A 225-nucleotide genomic window follows, 5' to 3' on the forward strand; every position below is an offset into this window, starting at 1 on the left:
CTCTCCCTACCCCAGGGAGCTCACTTGGTGGAGGGGTCTACTCTGGACGCTGCCCAGGCCGAGGGCTGAAGCTGGCTGGGACCTGCAGGTGCCTGGCACCCTCCCAGCTGTCACCGTCTCCTTCAGACTCACAGGCACAGAGACCCGGCATGGCAGCCTCCCCTGGGAGCAGCATCTAATAGACCGTTTATCACATGCTCCGAAGTGGGCCAAAGCACAATGTGA

This window comes from Leptonychotes weddellii, chromosome 6 (assembly GCF_054177405.1).
Source record: "Leptonychotes weddellii isolate Sample4059 chromosome 6, ASM5417740v2, whole genome shotgun sequence".
Classification (NCBI taxonomy): domain Eukaryota; kingdom Metazoa; phylum Chordata; class Mammalia; order Carnivora; family Phocidae; genus Leptonychotes; species Leptonychotes weddellii.